The sequence below is a fragment of the Megalops cyprinoides genome, chromosome 18, assembly GCF_013368585.1.
Source record: "Megalops cyprinoides isolate fMegCyp1 chromosome 18, fMegCyp1.pri, whole genome shotgun sequence".
Lineage (NCBI taxonomy): Eukaryota > Metazoa > Chordata > Actinopteri > Elopiformes > Megalopidae > Megalops > Megalops cyprinoides.
This window is the reverse complement of record NC_050600.1, coordinates 14,675,121-14,696,077: the sequence shown is the minus strand read 5'-3', so window position 1 is coordinate 14,696,077 and position 20,957 is coordinate 14,675,121. Positions and strand designations below refer to the sequence as shown.

Here is a 20,957-nt window from a genome sequence, read left to right as displayed (position 1 = left end):
TCGTTTCAGATTTAGACAAATGTCTCCTAATATGGCCCAAATCCAATCACCCTGGCTATTTTCTGAATGATGCATTTATAGACAAAGCCATTACAGAGCACATGGCAAATGTTGATTCTTATGGTGTCATTAATGTTATTATTAGATGGGATGGAATTATTACTATTAGCAGTAATAAAAAGTAAATGCAGCAGCATAATTAGTACTAGTATTATAGCAGATATTTTAGTAACACATTTGCTTTTTCAGAAAGAATTACGTAGCATATGTTTGACCTGTTACACAACTTTACAATTCAGCTTACAATTCACGGAAACAAATCAGGTTAAGCATTTACCTCAAGGGAACAAAAACATTTGAACCTGCAACCTCAAGATCAAGGGCCCTTCTGTGTAGCAGATGTAGTTAGGCTTTTGTTTGTATTTTATTGAAAACTGAAAATGAAGCAGTACATTCCTTTACACTGTATAGCTATGTGGAAGCAGATCCAAATCTTTAGTAACTTCATTATAATGTAATAACCTTCCTTTGTGCTCAGCTGCTCAGTGTTGTTTTGTTGTTATATCTAACGTACATGCATATAAGTATAATCAAAGAACCTCTTTGTGATTCCTAACTACAATTAAATTATTATCTGGTAATGTCATTAGATAATATCATTCTTTAAAGAGTAAACCATGCAGAGATACATATTTTAGTCCTTATTTTACTGAATTAATTGCATATTTATTCTTATCATGATATTACTACCAGAATCTTAATACAATTCTAAGTCACGTGAAAAACTAGATCTCATTTAAAAATCTATAACCCATTTTTTTTTATCCTGTACACATAAGTCAATACTTTAGTCCCTAGGAAACAATACACCAGAAATGTACATGTTGGCTGCCTTCTTTTCAGAGACAGTTTTGGGGCGTACACATAAAGCACAGTGGTATTCTGCAGCATCAGTTGCTCTTCTGTGATACTCAATAAAATTGAGCGATGAAGAACCAAAATAATTCTCTCATCTTGCTGTGAACCAAAGCCAAAAGATTTCTGTGTTTCTTTCAATAACAGTGAGTACGTGTAACATAGTAACATAGTTGACTGTAAATGATGTTACTCCATTAATGGTCCCCACAGGCATCATTTCATAGCTTACACTGCGCAGACACTAATATTTCTTGAATTCTGATGCATCAGTGCAATAGTCCGTTTGTACTATTAGCCTGTCCAGAAGCGGCGGATATCTGCAGCTGCTACTAAGAAATGATGCTCAGTTCATTCAACTCACAACACCAGAGAGGACAGTGTTCAATACGGTCACAAAACTGCCTATTTTGTGTGCTGCTGCAGTGGCAACACATTATCTGGAGAGTGCAGAGCATCACAATGATCATTGTTTATGACATTTATGGTCATTTTCATGTAATGCTATTTCAAATGATCTATTATCTTTTTTCCAACCCCACACACATGATTCTGTGGGGAGTTCCTTCTGTTATTATGAAGTACATTCAGACAAGGGCTGCTTGAGGATGTGTTATTCAAAATGAGGGTGTGTCTCATTATTCATAGACTTGACACTTCAGTCTTTCTCAGTCCACAGCTCTTCCATGCAGGAAACGGTAGAAGTCGTCGTGCAGTGGCCATCACGTGTAACAACAACATTGTTGGTAACTAGACAGGCAAAGTACATTGAAAATAAACACAGAAAACAAAGTTTCCATTTTTCATGTATTGAAATTTGCATTTGAATCAATTCAGCCCATTTGATAGCCCTGCCTAATTAGTTTATCAATGACATATGGCACACAGATAGGTATAAAATTCCTTCACACCTTTTAATTCCATTTTTTATATGAATTTATATAGAATTTAGCAATATATTCAAATATTGTAACTGTTATGGCTGGTTGGCTTTTACTGCATTATTTAGCTAAAGTTATCTGATGAATAATGTGAGAAAAAAAACAACAATGGTGAAGCAAGCACACTGTGGTATTTTTCCTTTTTAAAATACATTCTAAAATCAAAACATTTATTACCAACATTTTGTACACCTGTACCATTTTATTCTCAAGTATTGAAAAGGCTCAGCTTGATTCCAGAAATGCTTTATTTTCTTTCTGCTCAGCTTTCATAATGTGATTAAAGTGAGTGCCTTCCAAATGAATTCTGCAATGAGGACTATTAACTCTGTGAGAGAATCTATCGGCTAAGAGGCACTGGGAAGGAAGGTGTTTTTCCAGGGTACTTTCCTTTTTTCCCCCGATTTTAAGACATACGTGGGTGCTTAAGTTTAGTTTAAAGCCGAAAAACTGAAAAACATGTAGCCTAAGTGAAGATTAAAAACAAACACTCAGCACCCTTACACCTGAATCAGTCCCTGTGTGTCTCTATATAGATGTAACATTGCGCTAAATTTTCATGGGTACACCCCTGTGTGTCTGTTGCTGTGTTCTACATCTACAACTCAGTTAGCATGTCCACATAGAATACATTATTTAATCTATGCTTACATTGAATGCAGGTATTAAGTAGTCAGGTAAACATCATTACGTACAGTATAACCCAATAAAAATGTCAGTAATGAACTATATTTTCTATGTCTTTCCCTCCATTTGGAAACTGTCTTTCTTGCAGAAACACAGTTAAATCTAATGCAAAGACATTTTTTCATGCAAATTCATCCTGGCTATTTATGGAACAAAATGGCTATTGTTATGTTATGGACTGTATGCAAGGGAGAAAGCAAAGCAAAAAGCATTAACAATGCTTTCTGTACCCATAAAAATACATCTGCATTTCATTTTTCATGACACACAAAATCACAAAAAGCAAACACATATCATTGTTTCATGCACTTCCCCTCACCCCATGATAATATCCTCTGCTAGCACAGAAAGTTGTGGTTTATGCTTCGTGTCCACAAAAAAATCAGCATCTGTGACCTTCTGATTAAAATTATAGGCAACTGCAAGGTGTGTGGTTTTTCCAAATGGACATCTTAATCGATTCTCAGTTGCCTAACACAGTTGGCCTAACACAGACCAACTAATGGTCAGACATATTCCCTTGCCTGCATTGTGTACAGAACAGTAGGTACAGTATTTTGAGGTATTTTCATTATGCCTTACTTCATGATGTTTTCTTTTGTCAATGAAAAGTCTACCTTTATGAACTACTCAGGTCTGGATGGATTAAGTGCTGTGTTACTAATCAGTTGAGCTTTTATAGCTGATTTTTTAAAATCATCATTTAATAGATGGGCGATTCTGTTGGTTTTATCTCCGTATGAGCAATTGTGTATTTTGATTTAAAAATTTGTGTGGAATAGTAGCAACACAGCACTGCACTTTTGTTACTTTCGTAGTATCCATTTTGTATTAATGGTAACAGCTGTGTTACCATTAATACAACTTAAATATGCTTAAATATGAGTGAGAAAAATGAAACTCATCTGACAATTGCTAGGAAAAAAAAACAGTTTAACTTACAACTAATAATGTTGCCCACACTACCTCGCACACACTAAAAAGGCATAACAAATGGTTCAGTGCTGCCAGGTGTTTGTGGCTCCAGGCATTCTGAGGAATGCGTTTCAGCCAAAATGTATCACTGTCACTTTGTAAGTTTCATAAAAAGAAAGAGAGAAAGAAAGAAATGAGACTAAACATTAAGTGCTCTCCTCCTTTAACCATGGATATTCTTCTGCTGACAATGATAACGGGGTTCCTTTGGATCGACTGCTTTTATTTTGGTATGCTGAAACTGTTTTTAGGAGATTTAATATTGCTGTACATGTTGGCAATTAAGACGTTAGGCAATGATATTTTATGGGAGCACAATTTCGGAGGGCACAATCAGTCTTCGGTGTTGTAGTAAATTCAGCTCTCAGGAATTGAATACTGTGCTTACTGAACAGAAAAGGGTGATGGTATGTAGATATAAAGTAAAAGTTTTGGAATATATGTCAAAAGAGGCTGAAGTACACCTTCTCATCCTTTAGATTGCCACCATGAGATTTAGAATATGCTTTTGTTATCAACTTGACAAATTATGTAGCTAGATTTGTATAGCAAAGTACATTTATGAAAGATATTTTCATTTTACTTCTAATGTAATCACTCTAATACCATTGTTCTCCCTTTCATTATAAAGCACTTATTGCAGGGTTCAGATCATATAACTGTGCAATATTTCTTGTCACTTCAACATCACTGTAGCCCCTACTGCATTATTTCAGTTCACTTAGTCATCGAAAATGTGTTACACACATCAATTCAACCACAATCCAAAGCAAAACCTAAATAAAAATCAGCACATGCTTGGTATGTCTGCTTTATATTTATATATAGATACCCCCCATAATGTCTACAGAATTTTACTTCATGATCTCATTTTTGCAGTTGTAATTATTCTAAGGTATTTAGATGAGCTCAAGAGAGGAGATAATATATTTGTGTTCCTTGTTTGCACAAGGCTGTTTTGGCACATCAGTGAAAGTCTTCAGCAGCTTTGACACTTAAATTTCCTGTGTTCAGTGAATCCAAGGTTATGAGGAATGTTGGATGTTTATGTTGGAGGGTCTCATTTAAACAAAGTAGTCATATATGTTCACACAGAGACTTGGGATGAAAAGACTAGAGCATTCATACTTGTTGAGTTTAAATAGATTTAAATATGGGAACAGAATCAAGACAAGATGATATTTCTTACCATGAATTACCAAACTTGGCCTTATTTTAATATTACTTTTAATTGCCTTGTTTTTTATATATGAGTAACCTGCCATTTTTCATGATTTAATAATTACACTTTTTTCCCAAATTGCCAATTGTATATTAGGCTCATCTCACTGTGACTTTACAATCACAATGGGGTGCTGAAGCAAGATAAATATCAAACGTCAATGTGATATTTGTCAGGCAGCAAGATGCACAGCGCGATGCAGCGGAGTGGGCGCTCCACTGATGTTATCCGAGCAACTAGCAGGCACTTGGCCAATCGCCAGGTGCCTAAGAGCAGTGAGATGAGAACGCTCTGAACAACATATGCCCCTATCCTGAGCAGAAGAGAACCAGTTTGTTCTTGTTTGGTCATTGTCTGCAGATAACATGACTGGTTTCAAAATCACTCAATCAGCATGGTGTTCCTTCACCCCAGTCCTTCAGACGGGGCCTGAAGACGCACCTCTTCAGACTCTACCTGGACTGACCCAGCACACAATTGCTGCCTCCCCCCCCCCCCCCCCCCCCCCCCCCCGCCCATCAGTGCTGTCGTAAATTGCTGTGCTTTTTAAATTGTGCTTTTAAATTTTGTCTCTTGTTGCCGCCTTAACACTGACGCTCATTGTGCCGTTTGAAGTTGTTGAAGTTTGCCGTTCGAAAGTATATCGTACTAGTTGCCCTTTAGGCTGTAATTGTAAAAATCTGATAGTACTGCGTCCTCAAACAGACCTTGCTCTCAGCTGAGAACTGTCTCATTGTGGAACTGTACACATCCTGTCCCCGTACTGTCGCTGTACCTACTGTATGCACTTTTGTAAGTCGCTTTGGATAAAAGCGTCTGCTAAATAAATAAATGTAAATGTAAATGTGTTCACTTGCTGGCTCAGCCACTTTGGGCCCCTATCATTTTTTGTACCATAAAACTTTCTGTTGAAATCCATTCTACTATATTCACCAAACCTTATCAAAATAAACAGCTCCCCAACACATACTACTATACTCCATAATTACCCTATTATTTATATCAAGCACTACCCTACATACTGCTACTAGCAGCACCAGATGACTAAAACTCTGCAATATCAACATTAAGCTACTATGTCATACAAGACTGTAGCTGACAACATCCTGCTACATAGACCTGTGGTAGTGCTTTCATTTTGCAAGAAGGTTGTGAAAATCTCAATGACAAAAAATGCTTTCAGCATACAAACACATGTACATGCACATCACATTCTCTATATGTTAGTACATATGTTTCTAAAAATAGCTGTACTAGTGAAAGTACTAATATGAATTTGATTCCACCTTACCAATAAGAATATAGGCCTAATATAATACCTCCCCATTCCAAAAAAAAAAAAAAAAAGTGCTACACAAAGTTTCATCTTGTTTTTCATGTAACTTGGTCCTGTGGTGTCTCATTTTACCAACAGGACAGAACTGGCCTTAAACTTATTGTGCAACATTGAACTGTGAAACATGCGTGGCTCTGTATAGCTGCACTGTTGAAGACAATCTATTAAACATATATGTCCCCCTTCACTAAATAATCAAAAACACTGTCTCCCTCTCCCATGTTAATGAATGATGTGACTGAGGCACACAGCTGTCAGGCTGCCAATATACAGTGATGACAGTATGTGGTAACTGAACCACTGACTGCAACAGGTATTGTAGAATTGAAGTGGTGAGGAACAGATGGTAGGCTTTCCTTTTTGTTCAGCATGTACCACAAATTGACAGAAATACATACATTTTCTTTCCACAGTATTATTTATTTGCAGTGATGAGAGAATGATGTACATGTTTCACTTCATACCATAAACATAAGAACAGGAAAATCATAATGACAAATTGATAATCTCAGCTCATCATTGGTACAATGTATATAATAATTACAGTAATCTTTAACAATGCCAACATTCCTCACTAGTCTGTGGGGAAAAAAGGTGATAAACAATGATATTATTGAACTCTCTCACATTCCCATTAGATGAATGAATGAATAAATATGTAGCACCTGCAAAGTGGAAGGTGTAAATTAGCATGTTACTGAAAGAACTATATACTGGGTTTATATGTAACAAGTTATGAGGTACTAATGACTAATTTAAATCTACATTTACATTTTTTGTGCCAACTATGCATGCACATCATCTTAAGTATGTTCATTGTATTCACTTCCTTGAGATTTATTCATAATTTCCTAGTGGTTGAAACTGGTATAACAGCTAAACCATAGATAACATAGGAGCCCATTCAGACTTCAGATGAGTGCACATCAACCCTGCTTAAGGGTTGTGCTCCTCTCTTAGTATGAAGCGCATTAAGACATGGGCCACTTAAGCGTCTGTGTGGGAGATTTGTGTATGAGGAGGAATTTGCCAAAAATGAGGGTGTGTTCCTTGAAATGAGTGTGTGTCTAATTATTTTCCAAGATATGTATATTCTTGACTTGACAGGTGTGGCTTTTTTCTCTCTACAGACCATGAAAATGTGGAATAAGTCCTGCACCATAGTGGTCATCATTTGTAACAACAACAATGTTGGTAACTAGACAGACAGACAATGCCCATTGAACATAAAAACATAAAACCAAGCTTCCATTTCACATGAATTGAATTTTAAGTTTTAATAAATTAATTCAGTTTGATAACCCTGCATAATTAGTCTATCAACGAAATGTTGAACATTTACATTCTTTAAACACTGCATAATGTTCCCCGTTGTCTGAAACTTGGAAACACAGACTGCAAGACACATTCATTATAATGAACTTCGATTCAACCTGTGTGATACATGCTCCTTGGTCATACAGGCAGGCACACATGTACCTAAATACCTGTAAATAATGTCCCCTGTCATATTGGGGGCGGCAGTGTAGCATAGTGGTTAAGGAGCAGGACTCTTAACCGAAAGGTTGCCGGGACAATGCTGCTGTACCCTTGGGCAAGGTACTTAACCCGTACTTGCCTCATGGAAATATCCAGCTGTATAAATGGATAACATTGTAAAGAACTGTAACCTATGTAAGTCGCTTTGGATAAAAGCGTCTGCCAAATGAATTAATGTAAAATGTAAATGTAAATATTGTGTTCTATATGAACAAATCACCATGTACCCCATTCCTTAGGTTAGTAAATTGTTGGTAAAATTGCAGCGTTTCTGTGAAAACAGCAGCTAACTAGTGAACACAAAAGGAGATAATATTGCAACAAATTGCACTGTAATACAGGCATTTTGTACCACCCATTTGAATAGATATGAGGGTGAATAACTTAGTCTGAATCCCAAAAATGGAAAAACTGTAAGTGAGGTGCACAAAAAATGGCCCCATAATTTTTAGTGGTGAAGGTGTTATAGTTGTAAGATCATTGCAATATCTGCAGAATTTGATAACTCATAACTGTGCAAAATGTTAAAGCATGGTGTAACTAAGCATTCAAAAGGACCGGCCATTTTTTGTGCACGTTAATTTAAAACCCACCAGGTAGATATTGTAGCTACAACTCTCCCATCTATGGGTGCCTGTGCCTGTAACATTATGATTTTACACATTTTACCTGTTGAAGAATTCTACTAATTTGTAATTGGCTAAAATGAATAGATTTTGCTATAGGGTGAATATAATGAGGTTTAGTCTATTGGCTATTTATTTTTGGGCTATTATTATTGCTATTATATATTGTTATTATATATTTATTATTCAGTTTCCAAAGTATGTGTCTTAAAGTTAGCTTAAATGGCATAGAGTCTTCATGGTAATTATTGTAAGACAAAAGGTATGAAGAAAGGTATGGAGTTTGCCCTGTAAATTAGTGAATGGCACCCCCCCCCCCCCAAAAAAAAAAACAAAAAAAAAAACAAATAATAAAGATAAAATTAATATAGTCCAATACTTTTCACCATTCACAAAGCACTTATCCATAAACTTTAATTATACATGTAACTTTCCTCCCATTGTCTCAGTTGTCAGATCATGTTCATTTTGTTGAGTGTTGGGCCTTCAGTGCCCCACCATTGGCTACAAATTATGAACTGTCCTGTGAGTTTAAAATCTCATTAATACCTTGCCACTTAATACCTACTGCCATTAGGGATGCAACTAAAAGACTGGTGAGAGAAAGTGACATTTCCAGCAGTACCCAGGTGCTGCTGTCTTATGACAGTGACAGAGCAAACACCTCCAGACCCAGCTACAACACAACATGTGTCCCCACTAGAGGCACAAGGAGGCAGTCATTTGCTGACAGAGTTTGCCTCTTCAGCCTTCATTTGCTATTCAACTGACCCCAGAACTGCGATTTAGACAGTAGTTTGTATGAGATAACGTCGCACTCTCCAGGAAATTTTCTATTCTCAGTTTGTGATGTGACCAGAGTGGAAGTGCGAGTTTACTATCACCAGCTATACTAATTTTGTTTTCATGTAAGTATTTAATTCTGACATCTGTTTATGAATGTAATGAAATGTTGTCACATTAACCATTTTGCACTCATATAGAAATGGGCCAGAGAGGCATGCTATTGTTGAGGAAAAAAAAAAAAATAAAAATAATAATAATAATAACCCAAATTATACAGCCCTCATAGCCCTAGGAAGGGGTACACAGTGTTACTGTGTATCCTACATAATCTGAAAATCAATTAACAGTAGCTGTCCAATGTGTGAACTCATACATAACAGTTGTGAATGTAATCATGAAATTGTAACACCAAGGAGTGCAGGCTATTATAAATTCTTACTCAATGGCATATAGTACCACAATGAATACATTTATGTAAGGCTAAATTGTCTGTGTTTGAAAATATAATGACATAACTACTTTTGCTTGCCAGTTTATCTATGGGAAATTAAATGGGGATGAAACAATGCATTGCATGGAAAATAGTTATTAAAATAGGCTCATGATAAACATTGTGTTTATTATCACAAATGTAATATTTATAAACAGTTAAGGATAGTTACAGGATGCTTTATGTAGGCTCATAGTATTGTGCCCCTACAGGAGTAAATAAAATGACTACCCTCCTTGTATAAAGACCTGGAATGAAAGCTTAATGAACCTCTAAGTTCATTAAAGTTTGTAATCAGAAGTACACAGACATCCTCATCAGGGCAGTGAGTAGTACAGAACCATTCATCAGAGTGAAGTGTTGGTCATGGATGACCCCTAAATTATTACCATTGGTGGTAGACACTGATTGGACGCAGCAGGGGGAACACTAGGGCTTTACATCCGCCAACCCTGAATAGAGGGAGATACTTGAAGGCACTTAGAGGGAGAATGTGCTGTATCCAAGCCTCGCTTACAGAAACGAACACATTCCCTGGCATTTGTAGGAAAAGATGTACGTGTGTGGAGGCACAACCTGCCTGTAGTTCGCGCAAGCTGTCGTTTCCAACGAAAACGTTCCTGCAATCCGATCTCCCCGTGATTCTGGTCGCCGTTGGTTGGTAGGGTCCTTGGCAGTTACACATGTGCGCTTGTCACATTCTGATTCTTCACCCCGGAGCCTATGCTTTCATTACCGTGTCCTTCTCTTTACATTCCGTGCGTACTGTGTCTGCGTTCCAACATCCCTCTGCACACAGACCCACCGCTCGTCGTTTGCATCGACATTCCAAAAAAGCGGAAGCTAAGGACAATCAGCCTGACATAACAGGAGAGCAAGTGCGGGACGTTTGCTTCGTTGCCTACTCTATTATCAGCAAACTACGGCGTGTTTCACAGAAGTTGGTACATCTTGGTGAAGTTTTTTTCCACAGCTGAGGACAATCGGATGCTAAATGACATTGCATCAGGTAAGGAATATCATTTTACCCAGTTTCGCCACACTTCAAAACTTGCCGTTCACTGGTTAAGATGTAAAGCCGATTTGAAAAGTAGCTGGCTATTTATATGACATTTTGAGCATAAGCTAAAGTCCTTTTTGAAGAGTTGGGTTGCGTAAACAATTTAGTATTTACATAACAATTTTCTAGATCCGAGCCAAAATCACAGAAATCATTTAAGAGAGGATCGTTCATTTTTTCGGTTAAATACAAATAAGACTGCTAGCTTTGACGTTTTTGTTATTGATGGCTGGGTTTGAGACAATTTTAATCTGTTTAACCGTTGTCCCCATATGTGACTAGATAGTTGCCATTGTAGTCAAATATGACTGCAATATTACAAATACTTTTTGAAACGAATACGACAGACAAATATCCTCCACTTACGCCCTCCCCAAGATTCACTTTCTAATGGTTCTCGTGTTGCCCAAAGACTCGTGTTTTCGGGTTCCCTTCGATGGTTTAATTGCCGATGGGATTGGCACGCTTGTGTTGGGTATCTAAACGGCGATTGCTCTTGTGACGTTTAGTCTGGTACATGGGTCCAAGAATAAATGAACTATTATACCATTTAAAAGTATGACATGTAAAGTTAGTAGCCTAGTTATACCAATCCCTGCGTCAGGAGTTGTAACTGTATTTAATGGTAAGGAGGTTACTGGGGTAAAGGAAATTAGAGTAACTCAATCCAACAAAAGCCTGAGGATAGTATTAGCTAAACGATCGTAATTTCCTGAAGGATGACTTCGTAAAATAGACACGTGCATGTTATGCTCTACTTGGATCCACGGACAATTATTAGTAGGTAGTACCTACTAGGTACTATTTTAAGGACGATTTTGCAGTTGCTCAAATAGATTTTCATGATGACGTAGAGCAGCTGAATTACATAGTATTTTTAATCATCAGTGACAGTTATCTGCGTGTTCTAAGACATCGTCCAACTGTCAGGCATATTATTTTTTAAAGAAAATAAGAAAATGGAATCGAAGTATAAAAACTCATGGAACGGATTGCTTGTAGATAGTAAAAGTAGTCTGCCACTGCTGATGTTTTGTTGTGACCTTTGATGGTTAATATGCAAAAATAATCATTTCAATTAGTCTAATAGTAAGCGTGTCAGTACGAGCACCATCTGTATTCTTAAAACGATTATAATCGAGCTTGTTTGTTTATATTTATGTATGTATTTATTTATTTATTTTAATTTATTATTTCAGTGTGAGTAATACATACAATGTATGGAATTTACTATTTCCATGCAAGCATATAGTTGCCATTAAGCAGAGAAGAAGCTATCATCAGTTACTTCCAGGAGGAGGAAATTAACAGCCATAACATTATTTTGATACGCAGATAACAGTGGAATGTGCTTGTCTAAAATGTAGTGTGGTAGTGTGACTGAATTCTCAATGCTCTTATATAATGTGCTCAGCATACATGCCTGTTCAGTTAAATGAAAATACTTTAACAATGTTTTAAAAGCCTACATTTAAAAAAGTTTCATTCTTAGAATGGTTTATACAGGATTTTTCTTGTTACATAGTATGGAAAATGTGAAATGAGATATAGTACCTAGTTGTGGATGAAAGAAATATAAAGTAAATCCTCCATTCTGAGGAACAATATTCTTCTAAATGCATACTTTTAAAAACAGGGCAAGTTTACATTACACAGTCTTTAGGTCGAAATAGTTTATTGCTGTGTACTAATTACAATTCTTCCTCACAACCCAATTTTGTGAAATTCTGTTTCAGTATAACTTCCCAATATTATACAAGAGCTTAAAGGTTTCTGTACTTTCAGCACCAACAGTTACTCATGTAAATGTAACCCCCGTCACTTGTTCAATATGATTATTGGGATGGATTAAATGCAATGTAGTGTATTTACATGTATGGCTGCACTAATCTGCAAGTAAATGTGAAGCTCGCTTAAGGGGCAGTGAAAGCTTATTTTTATGCTGTGGTATTTGTAATGGCATACATGCTATTAAAACCCATTACTTGTGAACCACTCAAGAAAATACTGGTCCACTGTTAAATTTTTCCTCTCCTTAAATTTCATGGCATGTTTGATGATACAAAGGACAATATTTTGCTTAATTATATTTTTACAAACTGATTAATTGAAATGTCCCACAAACCCTGATTTATTTATTTTTGTACAAGGCATTACCATTATGAAGCTTTCCTTATAATTGAGATTAATGTTCAAAGAAGCAGGTTAGAGGGTTGAATTCATTTTATGTGCAGTTGCAATCAATTTCTGATGTAACCTTGCACTAAAGCTCAGCCTATGTCCAAATCTGTCTTATTATTTCAAATTAACTTATTGATGATTGATAGGAGCACTTCTCAGTCCTGAGAAGTCATTTGTTTCACAACAGGAGTAGTAATTCTTTAAAAGTGCTGTAGTGGAACATACATTCAGCTAATCTTAGTCTTTGTCAAACAGAGAAGAAAGAGATTACTTGTTTATGTAATAATGTAAGTTTAATTGCCGTGATTTTCATTTTGAAATCATACACAGGTGTGATTGGCTCAAAGTAATGCTGATGACTGAGGTAGATATCCTCTGTGAAGTGACCCCTATCACTGCCTTCTTGATTGTATAACAGAAATATGCACGTACCAGCACATAGATATCTGTGCTTTTGCTTTAATGTGAGCTTTTGATGAAAGATTTTTGCTATTTGTTAAATCGTTTTTAAAAAGCTTTTGAAATGGTTGAGTCTATTATAATCACAGGTGCAACACTGTACTTTATGTGGTGCGATAAAGGTGTAGATTTTTATGTAGGAAAATTGTTGGATGAAGCTCAGCTGTGAAAAGTACTGACACTTTCCCCAGCTCTATCTGCTGAAAGCTTCTTTTTTAGCTGAAGTCATGTTCTGCAACATTGTTACTTATCTGGATGCTTTTTGTGATGACCAACGACTATGCAAACAGAGTGATTGCAGCGAAATTACCAACTAAAGCTACAGTAATAATTTACGCACCGCAAAGCTAGTCACTGTGCTTTTTGAAGTTGTAATCAACTGTGATTGATGTTATTTTAGTTCATTTTATTTAATCTTCTCACCTGAAGTGTCTGTGCATGCATTTCTACCAGTATGACAAATTTCATAAAATGACTGCTGCAGATGGGTACCTTAAGTTGCAGCTTCATTCTAAGTGACAAAAAACATCTTAGAATCTGTATGTAAACTATATATGAGTTATATGCAACACAGGCATAGGCAGGTCTGCTTTTTGGCAGGGTGATTCAGACTGTGAAGAAACATCATTAGCTATGCGCTACTAATCGGTTAAATGCATTTTAGGCAGGATGAATTGAGCAAGCAGGTTTTCTGGTAGTTTGTTGGTTATGCTCTGTGTCCTTTTTAACAAGACATTGTGTGTCATAAAGGCTTTCGTGCTCTTATAATCATGTTGTATAACCATGGTACATTTATTTATTTGTTTAAATAAATTTAACCCTCTCACAAAATGTCAGCTAATGGATGCATTGGTGCTTCACAACTAAACCTTGCAACAAACCAAAAGTACATTTTAGTCTCGTGTCTACATAACTTGCTTGAGTAATTATTCAAGAATTTTAAAAGATTCAAAACAGCAAGGGATTCATTTTTGTTTTATTATATGAAGTACATTTACATTATTCTGAATTTAATGCTAGCAGTAAAAGGGATTTAAAGTCTGTGTTGTCTGTACTCTGTAGATATAATCCTTGCATTCCATTACATCAACAACAGTGTAGAGGTTTACTTTACTCCCAGATGGTCATCCTTCACCCTCTGGAAATGTAACTAGGCTGTAGCTATGTATCCTTTATTTCCACCTCCAGCTTGATTCCAATGAAGACAAGTGTTTTGTCTTTTGCAACAAGTAAGTCTGTATTAAAATAATTGGTTATTTTTTTTTCGCTAATTTGTTTCTGTTCATGTAAAGAACAACAAAGGCGTGGCAAAGCTCTCTTAGAAGACACGGTAAGTGACATAGCAAACTAGGTAATATATTCAACTGCCTAAATCTTCGGAAATCACAATTAATGGGCAAAGCAGGAGTGAAAATGACTAAAAATGAAATAAACAGTAAATTATGGTAAGTATGAAAAAAGTGAATCAAACACATTTATTTCCTTTTTGTTGTAGTTTTAATATTTCAGAATATTGGTTTAAATGGTATTTCCCAGAATGTGTGGGATGTTTTTTGAGTTTCGATAACTATTGTATATTGTATATGCATACATTTAAATAAGAGAGGACTGTCTGGAATTCATGGTAAGATGTTCTTTCAATGGAGATCATAGACTACTGTGAAACATATAGGATAACCCAAGGCCTGCATGGTTATGCTTGTACTGATATCAGGACACACACATCAATCTTTTAATTAGGTTTAGCCTCATCTAAGTAAAACTCACATCCATTATGAACTGGATTAATGGCATGATTAATTTTATTGTTGGTAAAATGCTATTTCCATGGGACAAACATGAGGGCACTCTTGAGCAAGGAGTGTTCATGTTATCCTGTCATTTCTCCAGAAGCATAAAACTAGATGAATTACAGTATATTAAGGGGAAACGGACATTCCGTCACCCATTACAAAATAAAAATGATTTTAAAAGACACACAAATGATAACAGCAGTGGTAATAATAATAGTAATAATCACAGTCCTCTCTAAAAAGTAAGCGGTTATTACAATTTAAAAATTGCTGCAGCCCTTTGACTACAACAATGGAAAATTCTACCTCCAGCTCTGGGTTAGGTTTGCCTCCACTGTGATCCATCGTAGGGGAATAAAACAAAGCTGAAGTACCATCCACATATGATGTGGGTATCTAGGAATACTTTGTAAGGGTATGACTTATTTGTGACCTGCTTTACAGTATGAGCAGAAACCAAAAATTGAGATATTATGTCATTCAAAGTCTAAGATTACCTTGTGGTATTCTCATCAGAGGGGTCTGGATGGCTACAGCTGAGAAGTGAGTGAAAAAGAGGCTCTCAGAGTAGACAAAAGCAGAACACGGAACTGTGATTGAAGGGCCCATAGGAGATCCAGTGATCCAGAGGACGGCAGCGCAAGATTGATCTACTTATGTCTAAGCAGCAGCGCAGTGCTTGATGCCTCCCTGAAGCTCTGACAACACAAACATGCACACGGACACGCACATGGACCACTACAGAAAACATGGATTCTTATGCTTGCTGCCAATAGCTGTAGAAAAAGGAAGGAGGATAACTGTTTGGAAGAGTAGCAGTGCTGAAAAAAACAAATGTCTCATGCCACCTGACATATGCAAGGCAGTAGTATGGACTGGTAAATAAACGCACACCAAAGAAGTTTGTTCATTCATTTAGTCAGTGTAGTTGTATCATTATGATTATTTCGTTTAATATCTTATTTTGCTGTAGTTTCCTCTGAGTTTACACTGTCTCTTCACATGTTTTGGCTGCAGCTGTCATAGGCTTTGAGAATCAGAATATTTATCAGAATATTATTTTCTGCTATTTTTCAAGAATTTATTCACTGGTAATCACTAGTTCCTTTTTGTCATCTCCTAAATGACTCACTGTAGTGATGAGAAAATGTCAGCTACTAATTTTACTCTAAACACCATCTAGTTTACTTCATGAGGTAATGTTTAGTCAAAGACGCCTATCATTATTAAATCCACTTTTTTTAGAACTATTGAATTGTTCAGTTTAGGCACATCGTAGGTCTGTATTTTATTTAGTGTGGATTTTTACCAATACATGGTGTGGCATATCATTCAAAAGATTTTTTTTAGTTCATTAAGGATGTGTGGTAATCATAGTTTAGTAATATTTAAATAACTAATATTTTAGTAAATGTAATGAAATGTATAGTTTATGTGTAGTATTTTTAATAAACACATATTCTCTAGTGTTTGTCTAGTTAGGTTAAAGGACAGCTTCTGTGAAATATCACATTCAGTATATATTATGACATCTGTAAAGTCCCTCTTTGCAAGATGCAAGTGCAATGTCAGGTTCTGTAAACCTAGAATAATAAAATGCAATATAATGCAACATTTGCTCTTTCAGGAAATAATCCTCCATTTGCATTAATTTCTAGTTTTATTTTCCAACTTGTTTCCATTCATCTCTTGCAACCTCTATGCCTCCAGTGGACATGGGTCCATCCAAAAATTACATTATCTTCAGTTGGTTATCTCTGTAAATACCTCTGTTAACCTCTTCTCTGTTCCACCACCATGCTGGCAAACAACTAAAACCCACTACTGCTTGATAGTAAGCTAAAAATGAGTATCTCATCATTTATTAACAACTAGCCAATTAGCTATCTGGGTGGAAAAAAATGGTCAAGCTCAATATATTTTAATATTAACAATATATTTAACATTAATTTTAACAGTATCGTTTTGGAGGTTATGCTACATAATTAGTACTTCCCATTCATATATACTGCTTTTTTCATTTGCATGTAACTAGCTGGCAAATAAACAGAGAGACCATACCCTGGTGTGAATAAAAGGGAAACTTAGGGTTTTCCCTCCTCTCAGTCAGTGAAGAATGTCTCCTATGGTGTCTGAATGATGTCTCTTCTAGCTTGACATATATACTCAATGTTTGCTTTTAAAGTAACTCCTATCTGCGGGAGATCACACTGTTTATTTGCTGTTGTGCTACTTTTTCCCCAGTTGGTTCCGTAAACATGCCTGTTTCTCTTTTGTAACCATGACCTGACTACTTCAAATACTTGGTAGCCAACCACCTGAAGCTACCTGCTTTTAACCACAGATGTATACTGACACCCTGACAAGACATACTCCCACATGATTTGTTTCTTTAAACCTGTGCATACACATTTCAGTTAGTTAGAATACAGATTTTCATGTCCCTTTATTCTTTCATATAGTGTTCTCTCTCTTACTATGTTACCTGAATTGTCTTTGCTGCTCAGAGCAAGTACCAAATATGACTGTTAATGTGACTTACAACTTGAATCTGGCATAGTTGTGGGTGTGTAGAGGTATATAGGTTATAGGTAACTGATATGTCTGAAGGTGTACTTGTGACCTGCGAAAGAAGGGGATGTAAAATGGATGTTGCGCCTGACATCAAGTATGGCCTCAGTGACTGCCAGAATTACAGTATTAATTTAAGATAAACTTCTTTTAATACTTTATATTGATGAAATTTACATTGACATCAACATTCAGTTCTGAAACATTACTTGCGCAGGTGAGAGGCTGGCAACCTTACAACTCTCGTAATGATGTCAAATGACTTCTGACTAAAACATAGCAAATCCAATACCAGAACACATGGTATGTACTTACACCAGGCTGTAGCAGTTACGGCTACCTAATACAGTATTCAGCCTATAAACTCTGTTCATGTAGCATAGGCGATCTCAGAGCTATCTGTGGAAAACAGCTTTTTTTGAAGCTGTTCTTGATTTTGCCATTCCCTCTAAGTAAAAGCTTAGCTGGTACTAAAGCAGAATTGAGTCACTGATTTCGGGATGATGGTTGGCTTCTGGGCTTACAGGGTATGGTTTGGAATGCTCAGTCATGCAGACATGTACTTGATACATATTATTCTTTCATTTTGACTAGAGTGGTTCTTTAAAACTTTAAGTCTCAATCGGTCATCTGAGTTTTAGTCTTTAAGCCTGTACCTTGTATTAATCTGTTAAAGATGACTATAAATACCTGCATAAAGTAATTACTGCAGGTATTGTTTACTTTGTTGAAACACTTAATAATTCATAAGTCACATTTGTTCTCTCAAAGTTTATAGGGAGCAAATAATGCAGGTTGAACGTTTTCCCCACAAGATTACTGAGAGATGGAATAGATTTGCTGTTTACTGTTAACTGGATTTCCACATATTCTTTTTGTTTATATAGGCTATACAACTCCTATAGCTGTTGGCTAAAAGATCAGTATTCATAAAGTTGTAATCCTTTTGTAACAGTACAGATGGAAATGCATTAGTAAATAAAATTTTCAAAGTTCACAGTATGATCAGTTCTGCTATCATGTTGTTAATTTCAGGTTATACACTCAAACCAGGTAAATTTGGATTTCCTCAAAACACCTTCATTCTTTTAATTTTACATTATACACGCAATACAGGTAAAATCTTTGATATGGCAAATATAATATAAACATCAGTTGGTCACGCTATGTTGAACAATTATGAGCTGTGCTGTGAATAATGTTTTTTAAGTGATTGTGTTCTTAATTTAGCTTCCCTGATTACTCTATTGATATTATTTTTTTTTTTTTTCATATTGATTTGTTGAATCAACAGGTTTCAGAAGTCCTGTAAATACATCAAATCTCAAATGGTGATGGCTAAATATGTCCTTTTCTAAGATAAGAACTGAGTCAACAGAGACTAATGTTGTTTTGATTATCTTTATGAATATTTCTCAGCAGTGGTAAATAAAACCATTCAATAGGAAAGCAGCCATTTAATCTTCAGATTATTCACTGTATTATATAGCCTTGTGTGCGAAGGAAGAACATAAAGGGCATGTCAGCAATGATTTTTAAAATCCAATTTTGTAACAGTGGAATAATTTATTCCTTTCTCTTGTTTCTATCGATCCCAGAATTTCAGAAACAAAGCATGTTGTGAATAAGTAAACTGATACCCCAGTGTGGAAATACTGTACAACATAGGCCTACAGTTGAAAGTGTCTTGTGATGGACCCGGGGGTAGTGATATACTAATATGTACAGTTCCTGCAAAATCACCTACTTACAAATTCACATTTTCAGCACATTCTATAATTTAGTATGTTGGAAACCTCTTTGGAAGCAGTAGACTGAGGATTTAAACTTGCTTCTGCTAAATAAATCTGCTTTCATAAACAATTAGGGTTAGGGTAATCCTGCTGGGAACCCAGCCATTAGTTTTTTGTTGCCCGATTGGATAATATGGTTCCCATACCCATACATACTTTCCTCCCAACCACAAGCAACGGTAAATTGCAGAAAAGAGAACACTCACCTGAAGCAGGTTCGTTGAGACGGTCAAGTTCAGCTTTCATCTTTATTGCAGTACAGACGCATCCAAACTTGCTATTTGGTCTACTTACCCTTTAGAAGCTATAAAATAATAACATCCAAGGGTCTCAAGACTTTCTCAGGGGAAGAAAACTGGAGGCTTGTAGATTTCTTGCCTCAAGTTCAAATCTCTTATTTACAATACAAATCAAGGTCACAAGGTGGCAGTTACCTACAACATCAACAGATGCTGCATATTTAGGTAAAAACAAAAAAATTATGAGTCCTATCAGAGACGTTATTCAACTCTAAATAACCTCGTAAGTAGGCTATGCACATGTGCTTCTCAAAAATCAACAATGCCTGAACCAAGTTGAATATAGGGTAGTTAGCCAGCTAACTAGGAAGCCAAAACCATCTTAGTGAGCTAAATAAACTAATTAGCCGCATCATAGTATGGGCTAATGCATTAAATAGCTTCATGACAGGGCTGAGAACTGTATGTTGGTCAGTGGAGGGCATCTCATGAGATATGTTGGCTGCTCTAATCCCTGTGTTTATCGATTGATTAGTAGCAGTAAATCAATTACAAACTCCAAATTAAGCAGTTACAACAAGAATTTTGTAATATGTAATTCTTAAGGTCTTATGAATGTCATAGCTTTTTTGGTATGAAAGTGCATATTGTCAGATTTTAAAGAGAACAGGAGAAAATTATATTTTATTGTCAGGTTTTCTGCAAGGGTGAGAAATAGTATTGCAAAAGTGGTCTGCCATTGTGATAGAATGATAGGGGAAATCTGGAAAGGGGATAGTTTTATTTAAAGAGGAAAAATAGGTTTTGAATGCATTTTTTTGGTTACCAAGATAGGTAACCGAGTAACACAAAATGGTTGCTAAAATGTTTTGATTGGTGGAACTTTGTTGTCCCAGGCAACTGTGTCATTTGCAGCTAATATTTCTAGTGCATGGCTCAACTGTCCAAGTAGTATTACATAATTTTTATTGAGGAAAAACAATGAATCCAAAAACCAGACTCCATTTGTCCTGGCTATATTTTGTCATGACTAAATCATGATGAGCATTAAAAAGAAGTGATCACAATACTTGGTTTGGATGTGCTGGGCTAGAGAGAAATGATCTCACCAATACCAAGGAGAAACAGCATATCTGATCATTCCTGTGAGTGTCCTATTTTCTGTAGCATGGAGCCACATAACACATTGCATACAGATTCCCACCTGTGCAGAGTATTTCTTCATTTAACAGACATGTTCGGTGTGACGTGTGTGCTTGTGCAGTGGCCGGCCTTGTACATATCGTTCTACTCTCTGCTACATTTGTGTGCTCGGTTGGAAAGCCCTCTGCTTTATTAAATCAC

At 36.2% G+C, this 20,957-nt stretch overlaps 1 protein-coding gene across 15 annotated transcripts in view; it reads left to right on the top strand.

Moving 5' to 3' along the window:
• The window catches only part of si:dkey-237h12.3 (teneurin-3), a 253,189-nt gene that overhangs the window by 28,783 nt on the left and 203,449 nt on the right, over positions 1 to 20,957 (top strand). For 14 of the 15 annotated variants that reach the window (XM_036551909.1, XM_036551908.1, XM_036551920.1 and 11 more), the window contains exon 1: positions 10,012 to 10,526. The exons of the other annotated variant lie outside the window; for it this stretch is intronic. The gene's annotated coding sequence lies outside the window, so the exon portion shown is untranslated. Of the gene's footprint in view, positions 1 to 10,011; positions 10,527 to 20,957 lie in introns of those variants that run through there. 15 annotated transcript variants of the gene reach the window in all.